Consider the following 16,691-nt stretch of genomic DNA (forward strand, 5'->3'; position numbering starts at 1 on the left):
CTCTGGAGGTACTTTGCCACAAACTGAAGCTCTACACCAGGGACTGAGGACCCATCAGCGGGGATGTTCCAGAGACTTAATCTGAACCTGCAGTTTACTCCAGCACTGCTGCAAGCCTGAACTAAGAACTTTGCCATTACTGTATGTAATTGATTCCATTTAACCAATTCTACCTCTCATCTCTACCTTTTCCCTTTGTAAATAAACCTTTAGATTTTAGATTCTAAAGGATTGGCAACAGCGTGATTTGTGGGTAAGATCTGATGTGTATATTGACCTGGGTCTGGGGCTTGGTCTTTTGGGATCGAGAGAACCTTTTTCTTTATTGGGGTGTTGGTTTTCATAACCATTCATCCCCAGGACAGAATGCACTGGTGGTGATACTGGGAGACTGGAGTGTCTAAGGAAATTGCTTGTGTGACTTGTGGTTAGCCAGTGGGGTGAGACCAAAGTCCCTTTTGTCTGGCTGGTTTGGTTTGCCTTAGAGGTGGAAAACCCCAGCCTAGGGCTGTAACTGCCCTGTTTAAGCAATTGGACCTGATTTGGCACTCTCAGTTGGGTCCCGCCAGAATCGCTCCGTCACAGTGGCGTAGTCGTGCTAGGATCCACAGAACCAGGTCAATTAAGCTTTGGGTCAGAACCCACACTATCAAATTTTAACTTTGGGATTGAGAGTTTGGTTGGTTAAAGATCAGTGACCATGAGACAGAAAGCATCAGCAAAAGCAATGAAACTGCAAGCCTTGAGAGACAGCCTGCAGTTTGATTATGAGCAAGAACTGGCAAAAATTCGAATGGAAGAGAAGCAAGTCTTGGCCCAGCTGGAGAGAGAGGCGGCTGAGAGAAAGAGAGAGGCAGCTGAGAGAGAGAAAGAGGCTGCTAAGAGAAAGAAAAAGGCTGCTGAGAGAAAGAAAGAGCTGCTGGCTGCTGAGGAGGAGACTCACAAAATACAACAGGAGACTCACAAGATGCAACAAGAAACTGCTAGACTCCAGCTCCAAGTCAAAAAAGCAGTGGAAGAACGGCAGAGACTGTATCCTCTGGAAAATCAGTTTATAACTGTGTTGATATGTGGTATTACTCTGGGCAGTTCTCTGTGTTTAACCCGTTTTGCTATGGCTATGGAGAGGGATTCTAACCTGGTGGAAATAGCTGTTTGTCTGTGCAAATAAGCAGTGTGTCTGGGAATGAAGTTTCTGAATGTCTGTCTGATGTCTCAGAAGTGAATCTGGAGTTAAATCAAGAGCAGAAAGATCTCATTGGGGAGGAAAATGTTTCTCAGGTTAAATCCCTAACTAAGGAAGGAGAGGGTAAATTTGTAATGGGTAATGGATTGGTGGCTAGTGCAGCTTGTAGAAGTAAACCTGAAATGGGTAACTGTGATTTGCTAAAAGTAGCTCAGTGTAGTGAAAAGAGCAGCAGCTTATCTGTTGGGAGTGGCAATGTGCCTGGTAGGGAAAGTTTGGAGGAGCCTAGGCAGCCTTGTGAGCTGATGGCTTTGTCTAATCAGCAGTTTGGGAAGGGAGGGATAGTGGAAGATGAGTGTCCATATCCCTTACCTGTTTCCTGTGTGGAGAAATGTGACAGTGAAGGGAATGTGCCTGTCTCTGTCAGGGGTATTGACTTGCCTATGGAGGGAGCTACCTCGGTCTCCAAGCAGTTGTCTGTGAACAGCCCTGTGTGCTGGGACAAGGGAAATGGGATCCCAAGCTGTGTGTCTGATGAAGGAGAATGTGTCTCCGGCTCTTCTGTGTCTGTGGAGCAGACAGAAGGTGCCTGTCAGCCTGTGATGGTTGAGGGTGATTCAGTTGTCTCGAAGTTGGTTGTAAATACAGCTAAAGCCCAGGAAGGGAATGGTCCTGAGTTTGTGTCTGCTGGGGAGAATGGCACTGTGACTAGGTTGCATCAGTTAGTGTCTTAGCAAAATCCCAGAGAACAGACAATTCTGGTGCTTATGGTTGCCAGTTGCTAATGTGTGGTTGGAAAAGGGTGTTGCAACTCTGTCTGATCAGGGTGATACCCTAGCCAGGGCACAAGGAGAGCATGAAGGTGATTTAATTGTGTTACCGACTGACAGTTTGACAACTTGTAGCAAGAAGGAAAAGATTCCTGAACTTGTTCATGGCCAAGGAAGGAGACTGCTTCTGACCTGTTATCTAGAAAGTCTGTAGGTGTGCCTAAAGGGGATTGTGTAGAAATCCGCCTGTTGGGCCTAAGGTGATTCTGAATGTAAGTGAGACCCAGAAAGCATCTGTGGTTGCTCAGGGAAGTGTTCCTTTAGAGCAAGCCCTAGGTGAAGAGGGGAAGGGCAGAATTTCTGTGAGGGTGAATTGCTGCTTAGAGAAGCTCTAGGAAAGGAATCCTCATGGTAGCCTGTGCAAGCAGTTTACTGCAACTGAAGGGTGTAAAGTGATTTAATCAAGAAAGTTTCAGTTCCTAACAGCCAGAAATTTTCGGTTGTGAATGGATCCACTGACTTTCCTTTTGAGAGATCCAGTGTGGGCAGCTTTGAAAGGTCTCAGGTGGAGTAGAAGCTGTTAAGGAAGTTGAGCAGCCCTATAACCACCTGGCTGTGTGCGGCCAGCTTGTTGGGAGACAATGGTGTTGGGGCAGGAATGTCTCAGGCTGATTCTGGGAGTGAGCAGTCTGTGCTTCAGGATCTGAGGACAGATTCAGTTACTGGTGTTTCAAAGCAGAACAGTTTTATGGCTGAATGCTTGAGGAGGCAGGGAGAGCAAGCCAGCTCTCACCCTCAGACCCTTTGAATTGGTGTGATGTCTCTGTAAGACGAAGTCCAGCCTTGAAATCCATAGCAGCTGAAGAGTTAAAAGCTAGTGTCTGTGTTAATGCGAATTACTTGGCTGGCAGGGAGAAGAAAGAATTGCTAATAGCTGTTAGCACAGAGGGCCCACCCATCAGCCAGTGAATTCTGTTAAGCAAGAGAAGTCAGGGTTTAATCCTGCAGGACAAGAAGGAAAGAGAGAACTGAATTTTGCAAAGGGAAGCCACAGGTTAACCTAAAGGCCCAAACTCCAATGGTATTGAGCCAAGGGTGTGGCATGACAAACATGTTTGTAAATGGACACTTGCAATCAATTTGTTGTTATTGCTAATGCTAAATTTTGTAACTAATGTGTTGCTATTGCCAAGAACTGTAACAATGTACAATGTGCCTAATCTTTTGGAAAGTCCTTAAACATGTTGAAAGAAATACATGAAAACACACTTTATGTTAAAGGGCCTTGCTATACTGATGTTTCACAGTTAATGCATGTAAACAGTGTTGGAACTTTTCACAGGGGAAAATACATTCCAGACCTGATGTGCTATATGAAAGGGGAAACTGAGGCACACTACCATATTGCTTTCATGGCTAAATGCCAAAAGTCCTGTACTATGAACAACATCAGTATCTACATTGGTTTAATGTTAATTGGGTTCAAAACATTGGCCAAAGCTGGTATGGATAAAGTAGCTGTTTTCTTTAGCTCTTGGCAAGATCACATGAAACATACAGGAACCATGCTGCAAAAGCTAACCAAGTTATACCTTGAGTTTGTAAAAAGATTCATTCATTTTGATAAACCATTTCGGTTATACACTGGTACGGCCTCTAGCCCAACACTAGCTGTAGTGAGACAGACCCAAGGAAAGGGCTCTTGGGATGCAGTCAGCGATGTTTTGTCATCCCTTCCTGCATCAATTTTGCGTTGGGGGTGTGACGTTATTGATATAAATGGGGACCATATAGAACATGGGTTGCAACCAAGGTCCTGTAGTGGCACCAAACCTTAGGTAAAGGGGGTCATCTAAGGTGTCTAAGACCAGGTTAGGGGTTGCTGGTTATGATTAGGCGGTCTGTATGTCTGTGTATCATTTTGTAGTTGAAGTTATAAGTATTGGCTCTGTACTGTCGGTATTTTGTATTATGCTCTGCCTCTGGGAAGTGTCCCAGACAAGCTGATGTCAGCCCTGCATAGCTGGCTTGATGGCCCATTAAGGGCCATCAGCTACCTAATTGACCCATGGAGAGAAGGCAGACACGCCTTGTGACTCAGCAAAGTATGCAGAAACTTGTCCATGTGACTGCAAACTCCATTTTGGCTGTAAGTTTCCACCGTGAGAACAAAGGGATTCTTACACCTGGAAAAGTCTATATAAGGCTGATGCATCATCTCCATCTTGTCTTCAATCCTGCTTCTGACCTCTGGAAGGACTTTGCTACAAACTGAAGCTCTGCACGAAGGACTGTTGACCCATCCCAGCGGGGGATGTTCCAGAGACTTAATCTGAACCTGCAGTTTACTCCAGCACTGCTGCAAGCCTGAACTAAGAACTTTGCCATTACTGTATGTAATTGATTCCATTTAACCAATTCTACCTCTCATCTCTACCTTTTCCCTTTGTAAATAAACCTTTAGATTTTAGATTCTAAAGGATTGGCAACAGCGTGATTTGTGGGTAAGATCTGATGTGTATATTGACCTGGGTCTGGGGCTTGGTCTTTTGGGATCGAGAGAACCTTTTTCTTTATTGGGGTGTTGGTTTTCATAACCATTCATCCCCAGGACAGAATGCACTGGTGGTGATACTGGGAGACTGGAGTGTCTAAGGAAATTGCTTGTGTGACTTGTGGTTAGCCAGTGGGGTGAGACCAAAGTCCCTTTTGTCTGGCTGGTTTGGTTTGCCTTAGAGGTGGAAAACCCCAGCCTAGGGCTGTAACTGCCCTGTTTAAGCAATTGGACCTGATTTGGCACTCTCAGTTGGGTCCCGCCAGAATCGCTCCGTCACAGTCCCATGGTGACTTTTTCTCTGCGTTGAGGCAGGCCTGCTCCTTCGAGACTCCTCGCTGCCATCCCCTGCCCAACTGTCCACAAACTCGTCGGCCAGCTGGCCTGAATGCTACGGGTTCTTGGGCTTCTGGTCCACCAACCACCGCCTCAGGTCGGATGGGCACTGCTCATACAGGTGCTCCAGTACGAATAGGTCAAGCAGGTCCTCTCTAGTTTGGGCCCCAGCTGTCCACTTGCGGGCGTATCCCTGCGCCCGGTTGACCAGTTGTAGGTATGTGATCTCCCGGGTCTTATGTTGGCTCCGGAACCCCTTCCGGTACATCTCCGGGGTCAGCCCAGACTCGCGGAGCAGGGCCTGTTTGAACTGGTTGTAGTCCCCTGCCTCCGCCCCTTTCATTCGGCTGTACACCTCCACGGCGGTGGAGTCCAGTAAGGGGGTGAGAAACTGGATCCTGTCTGCAGGGTCAACCCAGTGCAGCTCACAGGCATTCTCAAAGGCCGTCAGGAAGGTATCTATGTCCTCCCACTCCTTACGCCGGGCCAGGAAGCTCTTATCAAAGCTCTGTGTAGGCTTGGGTCCCCCCTCACTCACCGCAGCCGGGGCCTCACTGCGTTTCAGCTGGGCCAGGTCCAGCTCATGTTTACACTGCTTCCCCTTCTCCGCCCATTCCTGCTGGCGCTGGCTCTCCTCGTGTTTACGTTGCTTCTCCTTCTCCTCCCGCTCCTGTCTCAGGTCTTGCCTCCTTAACTCAAGCTCTTCCCATCTCAGCTCCCTGTCATATTCCAGCCGCATCCGCTCCAGGGACAGGGAGCTCCGCCGACGATCTCCTGCTGGCCACTGAGCCCTCGGTAGCTGGGCTCCTCCCCCCCCCCTGTCATAGGGATGGGGGGTCTCGGGTAGCCCTCTGCGGCCGGCTGACCACTCCCTGCAGTGACAGACACTGGTGTCTGCGCTGCATCTGCAAGGCTGCTTCCATCAGAGACAGGGATCGGTTCATTCACACGATCCCCCCTCTCCAGCTGGGCAATCAGCTGGTCTTTGGTGAGCTTCCCACTGTGCAGCCCCCTCCGCTTGCACAGCTCCACCAGGTCGCACTTGTGCCGCTTGGCAAACATCTTCCTGCTGGTCGCTCGCAGGCCAGGGTGCTCGCCGCTCCCCACGGGTTCTAGGGGGACCCCTAGTGTGCCAGTCCTTGAGGTCACCACCTCTCTGCCAGGGTCAGGCTGCAGACTCCTCCACCCCGGGACCGCTCGCTGCGATCCCCGGGGGACCCTGTTACTGCAAAGTCCTTCTCTCTGGTCACACTCTCCCAGGGGTTAATCACCCCTAAAATCGTCCCTTTCTTTTACTGCTCCCCAGTCACTTACTGCAGGAAGCGCCATCCACGGGGTGCAGTAGATCCCACTGCTCCCACCAGTTGTCATGGAGTGTGGGGGAGTCAGAGCCCCGCACCCCCAGCTGCCTGTGATTCACAGTAACTCTCAGCCAGCCAGTAAAGCAGAAGGTTTATTTAGCCAACAGGAATATAGTCCAACACAGGTCTTGCAGGCACAGATAACCGGATCCCCCCTGTTAGGTCCATCTTGGGGCCCAGGGCCCCACAGCCCCATTGGGAATCAGAGCCCTGTCTGTGCTTCCCTTCCTTCCCCAGCCAGCTCCAGTCTGCCCAGCCTCCTCCAGCCCCTCCCCTCTGCTCCGCTTCTTTCCCGGGCCAGGAGGTCACCTGACCTTTGTCTCAACACCTTCTCCTGGCACCTTTGCAGGAGGGGCCCAGGCCATCAGTTGCTAGGAGACAGAGTGTCAGGCATTCGGATGCGCTGGCCTTTGGCTTTGCTAGATACTTAAGATCTGCACACAGCACCCCAGTAGAACAGTCCACTTCATCACAAGGACAAACACTGAACTGAAATAATTCAGAAATCAGAAGAGAATAATAATATTACATTCAAATCAAAGCGGAGGGTGGGGTTGGGGGAGAGCTGGGACAGAGTGGGGCTGAGTGGGGCTCCCTCCCTGCCCTCCATGGGGGCTGGCTCAGGCCCTGAGGTGCCCCCATTAATCTTCCTCTGTGTTCCCCTAGGAGTCACGCCCCACATTTTGGGGACCACTGACCCCTACTCGCTCAGCAGGGGCTAGTGATGCCAAAGCCCAGGGAAAGGGAGAACAAGTGTGGGGTCCCCAGCACCGGAACCACCCCCCCCCCACTTCTGAGTGTGGCTCCGCCCCCTTCCACACCTTCCACCCACGGCCCCACCCACTGTCACCTCTGTTCCACCCCTTCCCCCACTGGCCCGACCCTGTCACTCCGTTACCCCTGCCCCGCTGCGGCCCCGAGACCAGAGAAGCTCTGTGCCCTGCTGCAGCCCCCGGGCCGTAGCAGGGAGTGGGAGCTCCTCCAGCCCTGGGGCCCCCGTGGGGGAGACTTTCCCAGGGGGGCCTAATTTGGCCAGGGCCCCTAGTCATGGGCCCCACTGTCCCCTTGGTGATGCAAGGTTTGGGGAGGCTGAGCCCCCCCGAGCCTCCATTACAAGCTGCCCAGGCTACCTCTGCTCAGTGGGTGGCCAGTCTCCCTGTGTCTCTGCTGTTCGTGCGGGGGAGCCCGGCCGGCCTTAGGGGTGGGGCCCCCGGCAGCCGCCCAGGGCTCCAGGGGTTCAAAGGGCACCGTGTGGCCGTGCAAAGGTGCGCACTGCTCTCCCCTGCCCCAGTGCTCCTCCGTGGGCCCCTCTGTTTCTTTCCTCTCCGTTCTCTGCTCCTTCCTTCAATTCCAGAAACCTCCCTTGTGTGTCAGACGGTGCAGTGACGCCCTCCCCACCCCAGGCCTCTGGAGCCTCTGGAGCAGAAAGATCCCAGGAGCTGAGGATGGATCCAGGGGTGAGCAGCTGGCAGGAAGGAGTCGTAGCAGCTCTTCTGGGAGCGCAGGGGAGGAATGACTCCCCCTTCACTAGCTTCTCCCCGTCAGGCTCTGGGGAGCAGGGAGGGTTGTGTGATAAATTCCTGTAACCCTTCTGCCCCTCTGAGTTGGCAGAAACAAGGGCCGGGTTCAGTATCTAGCGGTTCTGTTTCAACAACACAATGCAAAACTGGCTTGAGCTACCACCCAGTGACCTGGAACAATTACATAACACCCCCGCGGGCGCCTCTAGGAGGCAATACTTCCCCTCTCGCAAGCAGGGAGTCTGAGCCGCTCCACTCCACCAGCCGTTCCATGAACCACTCCAGTGGTCCCTGCAAACTGCTCTGCTGGGGCAGCAAAGAGCCACCAAATGTTCTGAGGGCTGGAGAAAAATACCTTCTAGGGAGCTATTGAAAGAGCTCAACCTGTTTAGCTGATCAAAAGAAGATTGAAAGGTGACTTCATTGAAGTGTTGAAGTGCCTTCAGGGAGAGAAAAGATTGGGTATTAAAGGGCTCTTTAATCGAGCAAAGAAAGGCATAACAAGACCCAATGGCTGGAAGATGAAAAGAGACAAATTTATATTACAACTAAGGCACAAATATTCAACAGCGAGGATGATTCACCACAGGAACAAGCTACCAAGGAAAGTGGTGGATTCTCCATCTCTTGATGTCATTTCATGAAGACTAGATGCCTTTCTGGAATGTGTTTGCCCCAAAAGTAGCTATGGTGTCCTACAGGAAGCCTGTGATATGCAGGGGGTCAGATTAGATGCTCTAATGGTCTCTTCTGGCCATAAAGTCGACTAATTTCTGAAAAACCGAGTGTAGCATTGGGAGCAGCGTCTGATGTTTCCCTGTCTAGCCGGCTTGCTGCCTAGAACGAACGCTCCTTGAGTGGGGTGATCCACAGGGAGCAGCTCAAACCTCCAAAGTGCCTGGCCAGGGGCAGGACATTGGCACAGCAAGGGAGGGGTGTGGCAGTGACATCACAAAGGCCTTTGGCAGGACCTCAGACTATTGGTCAAAGGTGGTGGGGAGGTGGTGACCTCACAGAGCGATGCTGACATCAGGCAGGACAGGGGCGAGGGGCCAGGGAAACCTCAGAGACCCCTGTGGCTTTGCTGCAGCAAGTCTCCTTCTCCAGGTCTCTCTCCCAGGACTGAGAGAGTATTCAGGTTCACGGACGTGAGCACCAGGAGGAACCTCTTTCGAGTTTTCTCCTTCCCTTTTAGTGATTTTACTAGAAAATAGCCATCCCTGTTTAGAAGGTAAGAGTCTCCTCGGGGTTTGAAACCTGTTCAGTCTGATCCATCTGGTGAGAGTTGAATTTTGGGTGTGGAAAACACGAGCTTAAGGAGGCAGAATTTTATTGCACACCTGGGATTTTGTCCCTTAGAATCACTGGGGATATTAGGGTTTGTCCTTTTTGTTTCACCTCTTCCTCCCTCCCTCCCTCCCTCCTTTCTCTTCATCTCTTGCTTCCTTTGTCCTTTCTCCTGTTCCCCTCGCAACACCAGGTTTTTTTTCTCCTGCTAATAACAGCTCACGTTAACTGATCACTCTCGTTATAGTGTGTATGGCAACACCCATTTTTTTCATGTTCTCTGTGTGTATATATATATTCCTACTGTATTTTTAACTGCATGCATCCAAGGAAGTGGGTTTTAGCCCACAAAAGCTTATTCTCAAATACATTTGTTAGTCCCTAAGGTGCCACATGTTCTCCTTGTTCTTTTGCAGATACATTAATGGAGGTTAAGTCCATTAATGGCTATTGCTCAGGATGGGTAAGGAATGGTGTCCCTAGCCTCTGTTTGTCAGAGGTGGAGATGGATGGCAGGAGAGAGATCCTTGATCATTACCTGTTAGGTTCACTCCTCTGGGGCACCTGGCATTGGCCACTGTTGGCAGATAGGATATGGGGTTGGATGGACCTTTGGTCTGACCCACTATGGCCATTGTTATGTTCTTATGAAGGGAGGGGCAGAGCCCCATGACAGAGTTTCTGTAGTGTAGTGGTTATCACATTTGCCTAACATGCAAAGGTCCCTGGTTCAAAACCAGGCAGAAACATGCTGGCTTATTATTTCCCAGCTCCTAGTGGCCTGTCCCTGCTGTTGTAGGAGCAGCAGTGATTTCTATGCTCAAAAGGTCTGTTATACTTCCCCTCCCCCTTGCTTTTGTCTCCTCTCCCTCTCTGTATCAGAGGGGTAGCCGTGTTAGTCTGGTTCTGTAGAAGCAGCAAAGAATCCTGTGGCACCTTATAGACTAACAGATGTTTTGTAGCATGAGCTTTCGTGGGTGAACACCCACTTCTTCTGATGCATGCAGTGCATTCTCCATCTCTGAATGCCTGTGAAGTGGCTTTCCCCCTCCCCCTCCCCCTCCCTCCTGCAATGCTTGTGGGATGAATAGGCTGGTTGAACAGCTGGAAGAGCAGAGGAGTTCCTAGATAGACAAGGTGTCTGGGACTCTCATTAGGCAGCGATCACACACCCAGAGCATGGACACTGCCCAAGGTGGAGTGTGACCCACCAGATGCAGCCAAGTCATCTCCAGTTGCAGGCCATGAGGAGCAGGTCCTTAAAAGGGGAGGGGGCCCTGTGTTCAGGAGTCACTCACAAGCTTGTACCTCCAGTGAATGCCCTTCGCCCCGACCGCCTGGCCAGTGGTTCGCTGTGTTACATTCCATCGCGCCTCGGGAAGACTTACCTTCATCGCACCGTCCATCGCGGCGCTGGGGGACACTTACCTGGCAGAATCCTGACATCCCCAGTGCCAGGCCTGTCCTGGGAGCGTGAGTATGCAGTGAGAGTGTGACACCCTCCCCAGCCCTTCTTTTGAGCTTAGCTGTCAGTATAATAAATGTGCTGCTTTCTGCATAACTCTGGGGGTCATTAGTCCTCCCTAAGCATTAGCTGGCCCAATTTTGGGTAACAGAAGCAACATTGTTGGATCTGTCATTGTACCAAAGGAGGAGATGGTTGTCTATAAAGGAGGGTGAAGACTAAATGCAGACAATGAGAATGGGATTTGAACCTATACATGCAGAGCACAATGGATTAGCAGTCCAGCACCTTAACCACTCAGCCACCTCATCTGAGCTGTTAGCAAAAGTACAGGAGGAGAAATCTAAGGCCGACAGAGATAGGGACACTAAGGAGTTTTTAAATACTAACTGTAAGCAGGGGCTGAATAGGCTCCCCCTCACATCTAGTGAGGAGCTGGGAAGACTTCAGGAACAGGCCGTGTTTGAACAGACACCCCTACTCTGCCTAGCTATGCAGCATGATGGGGCCGCTTCCCCGAAATGACCAGTTTGGGATGGTGGTGGGTTGCAAATCACTTTAGGATTGAGTGGAATGAAATGTTATTCTCCTCCTGTACAGTGAAGGGAGCAGAACGTACCTAGGCCGTCCTGACAGAGGGTGGGTGGGTGAGAATCGCTTTCATTGGACGGCAGAGAAGTGATTGAGGACGTCACCCTAACCCAGTGGTCCCCAAACATTTCACACTGCGCCCTCGTATCCATGGCTGTGGCCCCTCGGGCCGCGGTCGAGAACTGGGGCTGGGAGTGGGGCCGTTGCTTGCTGGGGAGAGGGAGTGCGGACAGGGGTCAGGGGTCGAGGCCGGGCTGGGAGCCAGGGGCCCAGGCTGAGGGTGGGGTTGGGGAAGAGCTGGGGCTGAGTGGGGCTCCTCCCTGCCCTCCATGGGGGCTGGCTCAGGCCCTGAGGTGCCCCATCAATCTTCCTCTGTGTCCCCTAGGAGTCACGCCCCACATTTTGGGGACCACTGACCCCTACTCACTAAGCAGGGGCTAGTGATGCCAAAGCCCAGGAAAGGGAGAACAAGTGCGGGGCCCCAGCACGGAACCCTGCCCCACTTCTGTCTGAGGCTCCGCCCCCTTCCACCCCTTCCACCCATGGCCCCATCCACTGTCACCTCAGCTCCACCCCATCCCCCACTGGCCCCACCCGGTCACACCTTTACCCCGGCCCCGCTGCGGCCCCGAGACCAGAGAAACACTGTGCCGTGCTGCAGCCCCCAGGCCGTAGCAGGGAGTGGGAGCTCCTCCAGCCCTGGGGCCCACATGGGGGAGACTTTCCCAGGGGGGCCTAATTTGGCCAGGGCCCCTAGCCATGGGCCCCACTGTCCCCTTGGCAACGCAAGGTTTGGGGAGGCTGAGCCCCCCCCGAGCCTCCATTACGAGCCGCCCAGGCTACCTCTGCTCAGTGGGTGGCCAGTCTCCCTGTGTCTCTGGTGTTCATGCTGGGGAGCCCGGCCGGCCTTAGGGGTGGGGCCCCCGGCAGCCGCCCAGGGCTCCAGGGGGTCAAAGGGCACCGTGTGGCCGTGCAAAGGTGCTCACTGCTCTCCCCTGCCCCAATGCTCCTCCGTGGCCCCACAGAGGGTGGGGGGAGCGAGGAGCAACACTATGTGCTCCCTGCGTCCTGGTCACTTTCCCCACCTGGGCTGGGCTGTGAGGGGAGCATCAGAAGCTGCTGCTCTCTGCCCTCCTGGCGCAGCCCGGCTGAGGAAAGTGACCTGGATGCAGGGATCTCGGATGATGTTGCTTCTTGCCCCCTCCGCCCGCCCACCCCACCCCGCAGCCCCTAGGGGTACCGGAGGAGCAGCGTTCAGGAGGAGCTATGCCAGCTGCTCCATGCACACAGGTCAGTGTCCCCACATGGGCCCAGGAGGGGGTGCAGGGGTTAGGGGTGAAGGGGGTGCAGGAGAGGGGCAGTGGCTGGGGGCACAGGAGGGGGCGCAGGGGTTAGGGTGAAGGGGGTGCAGGAGAGGGGCAGTGGCTGGTGGCACAGGAGGGGGCGCAGGGGTTAGGGGTGAAGGGGGTGCAGGAGAGGGGCAGTGGCTGGTGGCACAGGAGGGGGTGCAGGGGTTAGGGGTGAAGGGGGTGCAGGAGAGGGGCAGTGGCTGGGGGCACAGGAGGGGAGTGCAGGAGTTAAGGGCAAAGGGGACACAGCGTAGGGGTTAGGGCACAGGAGGGGGCAGAGTTAGGGGTGGGGGAGGCGCAAGGGTCGGGAGTGCAGGCGCTGGTGGTAAAGGGGCAGCGGGATCGTCCAGGGGCGATGGGGAAGTGCCAAAGTACAAGTTTTGCCCAGGGCACCATTTCCCCTAATGCTGGTCCTTGGTAACATGTCTTGCTGGGAGGGGGAGGGGAGAGATGAGGCGTTTTCTCTCTGTTTCTTTCCTCTCCATTTTCTGCTCCTTCCTTCAATTGCAGAAACCTCCCTTGTGTGTCAGTGACGCCCTCCCCACGCCAGGCCTCTGGAGCCTTTGGAGCAGGAAGATCCCAGGAGCTGAGGATGGATCCAGGGGTGAGTTGTTGGCAGGAAGGAGTCGTAGCAGCTCTTCTGGGAGCGCAGGGGAGGAATGACTCCCCCTTCTCTAGCTTCTCCCCGTGGGGCTCTGGGGAGCAGATGGTTGTGTGATAAATTCCTGTAACCCTTCTGCCCCTCTGAGTTGGCAGAAACAAGGGCCGGGTTCAGTATCTAGGGGTTCTGTTTCAATAACACAATGCAAAACTGGCTCGAGCTCCCACCCAGTGACCTGGGACAATTACATACCACCCCCCCGGGCGCCTCTAGGACGCAATACTTCCCCTCTCACAAGCAGGGAGTCTGAGCCGCTCCACTCCACCAGCCATTCCATGAACCACTCCAGTGGTCCCTGCAAACTGCTCTGCTGGGGCAGCAAAGAGCCACCAAAGGTTCTGAGGGCTGGAGAAAAATGCCTTCTAGTGAGCTACTGAAAGAGCTCAACCTGTTTAGCTGATCAAAAGAAGATTGAAAGGTGACTTCACTGAAGTGTTGAAGTGCTTCAGGAGAGAAAAGTTGGGTATTAAAGGGCTCTTGAATCAGGCAGAGAAAGGCATAACAAGACCCAATGGCTGGAAGGTGAAAAGAGACAAATTTATATTACAACTAAGGCACAAATATTCAACAGTGAGGATGATTCACCACAGGAACAAGCTACCAAGGAAAGTGGTGGATTCTCCATCTCCTGATGTCATTTCATGAAGACTAGATGCCTTTCTGGAATGTGTTTGCCCCAAAAGTAGCTATTGTGTCATACAGGAGGCCTGTGATATGCTCTAATGGTCTCTTCTGGCCGTAAAGTCGACTAATTTCTGAAAAACTGAGTGTAGCATTGGGAGCAGCATCTGATGTTTCCCTGTCTAGCCGGCTTGCTGCCTAGAACGAATGCTCCTTGAGTGGGGTGATCCCCAGGGAGTAGCTCAAACCTCCAAAGTGCCTGGCCAGGGGCAGGACATTAGCCCAGCAAGGGAGGGGCGCGGCAGTGGCATCACAAAGGCCTTTGGCAGGACCTCAGCCTATTGGTCCAAGGTGGTGGGGAGGTGGTGACCACACAGAGAGATGCTGACATCAGCCAGGCAGGACGGAGCGAGGGCCAGGAAACCTCAGAGACCCCTGTGGCTTTGCTCCAGCAAGTCTCCTTCTCCAGGTCTCTCTTTGAGGACTGAGAGAGTATTCGGGTTCACGGACGTGAGCACCAGGAGGAACCTCTTTCGAGTTTTCTCCTTCCCTTTTAGTGATTTTACTAGAAAACAGCCATCCCTGTTTAGAAGGTAAGAGCCTCCTGGAGGTTTGAAACCTGTTCAGTCTGATCCATGTGGTGACAGTTGAATTCTAGGGATGGAAAACACGAGCTTAAGGAGGCAGAATTTTATTCTGCACCTGGGATTTTGTCTCTTAGAATCACTGGGGACATTAGAGTTTGTCCTTTTTGTTTCTTCCCTCCCTCCGTCCTTTCTCTTCGTCTCTTGCTTCTTTTGTCCTTTCTCCTTTTCCCCTCCCAACATCAGGTTTTTTCTCCTGCTGATAACAGCTCACGCTAACTGATCACTCTCGTTATAGTGTGTATGGCAACACCATTTTTTTCACGTTCTGTGTGTGTATATATATCTTCCTACTGTGTTTTTAACTGCATGCATCCGATGAAGTGGGATGTAGCCCACAAAAGCTTATGCTCAAATAAATTTGTTAGTCTCTAAGGTGCCACATGTTCTCCTTGGTCTTTTTGCAGATAAATTAATGGAGGTTAAGTCCATTAATGGCTATTAGCCAGGATGGGTAAGGAATGGTGTCCCTAGCCTCTGTTTGTCAGAGGGTGGAGATGGATGGCAGGAGAGAGATCACTTGATCATTGCCTGTTAGGTTCAGTCCCTCTGGGGTACCTGGCATTGGCCACTATTGGCAGATAGGATGTGGGGCTGGATGGACCTTTGGTCTGACCCAGTATGGCCGTTCTTATGAAGGGAGGGGCAGAGCCTTGTAAAAGAGTTTCTGTAGAGTAGTGGTTATCACGTTTGCCTAATATGCAAAAAGTCCTTGGTTTGAAACCAGACAGAAACATGATGGCTTCCTTTTCTCAGCTCCTAGTGGCCTGTCCCTGCTGTTGTAGGAGCAGCAGTGATTTCTATGCTCAAAAGGTCTGTTATCCTTCCCCTCCCTCCTGCTTTTGTCTCCTCTCCCTCTCTGAATGCCTGTGAAGTGGCTTTCCCCCTCCTCCTCCTGTTCTCTCCTGGAATGCTTGTGGGATGAAGGGGCTGGTTGAAGAGCAGAAGATCTCCCAGGTGGACAAGGTGTCTGGACTCTAATTAGACAGCGATCACACACCCAGAGCATGGACACTGGCTGAGGTGGAGTGTGACCCACCAGATGCAGCCAAGTCATCTCCAGTCGCAGGCCATGAGGAGCAGGTCCTTAAAAGGGGAAGGGGCCCTGTGCTCAGGAGTCACTCACAAGCTTGTACCTCCAGTGAATGCCCTTCGCCCCGACCGCCTGGCCAGTGGTTCGCTGTGTTACATTTCATTGTGCCTCGGGAAGACTTACCCTCATCGCACCGTCCATCGCGGCGCTGGGGGACACTTACCTGGCAGAATCCTGACATCTCCAGTGCCGAGCCAGTCCTGGGAGTGTGAGTATGTGTGTGTGAGTGTGACACCCGCCTTCTTTTGAGTTTAGCTGTCAGTATAACAAATGTGCTGCTTTCTGCCAAACTCTGGTGGGTCATTAGTCCTCCCTACGCTGACTAGCTGGCCCTATTTCGGGTAACACCTGCGATAACCCCAACCCCTGCAGGACAGAGGGTGGTGAAATGAGCTGAGAAAGAGTCTTGGCCTCAGCAGGGGAAAGCTAGAGGATCTGGGCCAGTCACCTTTTGGAGCCTTGTGGCTTGGTCTCCTCTGCCCTGGGAGGTTGGCTGGTGGAGGCCGGCTCTTCCTACTGGCCTCCTCTGCGTGACTTGCCAAAGGAGGAAGTGAGGCAGGAATGGGGCAAAAGAGGAAAGTCGAGCTGAGGAAGGCATGGCAGAAGCTAAGCGCCTCAGTGCGGCTAAGTGGGGTGACTAGAGCATCACCATTCGTTCTGCAAAGCCGGGGGAGGTGCGGTTGGCTGCTGGGAGGCAGAATCCTGTGCTCTGTTCCTTCCTGGGGATCCTCTCTCCCTTCCTGGAGATCAAGGTCATGAAGCCTCTGCCTTGCCTCCTGGGTCTGAATTAACGTCCCATTTCCCATGATCTGCTCGAAAGAAACAAATGTTTCTAACCCAGGTGAGCGGTGTTAATTCAGCTGGAATCCTTCACCCACATTCCTTAGGAGATACAGACTCTCTGTGACACGGACTGACTGGGGTTCATCTCTGCATGTCCCCAATGGGAAGGAAAGACACTGAGGGGAAGGAAGTAGATGGACAGATGGAGTCAAATGGGGCTAGACCAGAATAGGACATTTTCTGCTTGTTAAAAATGTACTAGACTCTAATTGCTTAAAACAAAACAAAAACCCACCAGCTTCTGTTTGAACCATCAGCTTTTCACACAGCAGCCAAAGTGGTGAAGCACAGACACACATAACCACCTACAGCCCAAGTTTGTCTAAGAAGCACCTATAGTGGCTCATGCAGGGGGAAATACAGCTGTGGGTGTGAGTTCAAGCCTCACCCAGAGCGTTGGTTTTCATTAG

At 52.5% G+C, this 16,691-nt stretch overlaps 1 protein-coding gene and 1 non-coding gene across 2 annotated transcripts in view; one reads left to right on the forward strand and one right to left on the reverse strand.

Moving 5' to 3' along the window:
• The window catches only part of LOC120381964 (zinc finger protein 850-like), a gene marked incomplete at both ends in the record, with an annotated part of 298,933 nt that overhangs the window by 102,683 nt on the left and 179,559 nt on the right, over positions 1–16,691 (reverse strand). The gene's annotated exons all lie outside the window — the stretch shown is intronic.
• TRNAV-AAC lies at positions 9,692–9,763 on the forward strand. Its single transcript has one exon. It is a non-coding gene; the product is annotated as a tRNA-Val (tRNA).

The sequence above is a fragment of the Mauremys reevesii genome, linkage group 14 (genome assembly GCF_016161935.1).
Source record: "Mauremys reevesii isolate NIE-2019 linkage group 14, ASM1616193v1, whole genome shotgun sequence".
NCBI lineage: Eukaryota > Metazoa > Chordata > Testudines > Geoemydidae > Mauremys > Mauremys reevesii.